We start from the raw sequence: 576 nt of genomic DNA, 5'->3' as shown, positions 1-576 counted from the left end.
AGCCCGACCTTGCTCATCTCGTAGTCCACGGACTTTCCCCAGCTTGCAATGGCCAGGGGTGACTATGGCAGACCTTTTCTAATCAGGGACTTTGCCTCCCGGTCCGGGTGCAGGAAGTAATGTGGTGCCACCCCCCGGCACAAGGCCATCCCTGCCCCGGGGAGGCCGGCACGTGGGGTGGCCCCCACCCCAGCTCTGGGGGCAGGCGAGGAGGGGTGGGTTTTGATTGCTTGCAGCACGTCTTGCTGTGCTGCAGAGTAGGGTGAGGAGCGTGGACCCCGTGGCACCAGCCCGGGAACAAGTGTGTGGGTGAAGGAGGGGTAGTTGCTGTGTTGGTGGGGATGGTGGGAGTGGGGAAGGAGTGGTTGGAGAGAGGGGACCCCCATCCTCTGAGGTGCTCAGCTCCAGAGGGGGATGCTGAGTGTCTCACAGGATAAGCCCTCGAAATCCCAGGGAGGCTTCAGTTCCCCTCAGGTGCTGCATCCTCTGCCATCGTCCTGGAGGCAGCAGTCTGGGGGTGCCTCCGACAGGGACCTTGAGCAGGAGCATCCTTCCCCCTCTCCTGCCCCAGAAAGG

This window comes from Pygoscelis adeliae, unplaced genomic scaffold, assembly GCF_000699105.1.
Source record: "Pygoscelis adeliae isolate BGI_AS28 unplaced genomic scaffold, ASM69910v1 Scaffold218, whole genome shotgun sequence".
Lineage (NCBI taxonomy): Eukaryota > Metazoa > Chordata > Aves > Sphenisciformes > Spheniscidae > Pygoscelis > Pygoscelis adeliae.
The sequence above is the reverse complement of the archived record's forward strand: the minus strand, read 5'-3'. Positions refer to the sequence as shown.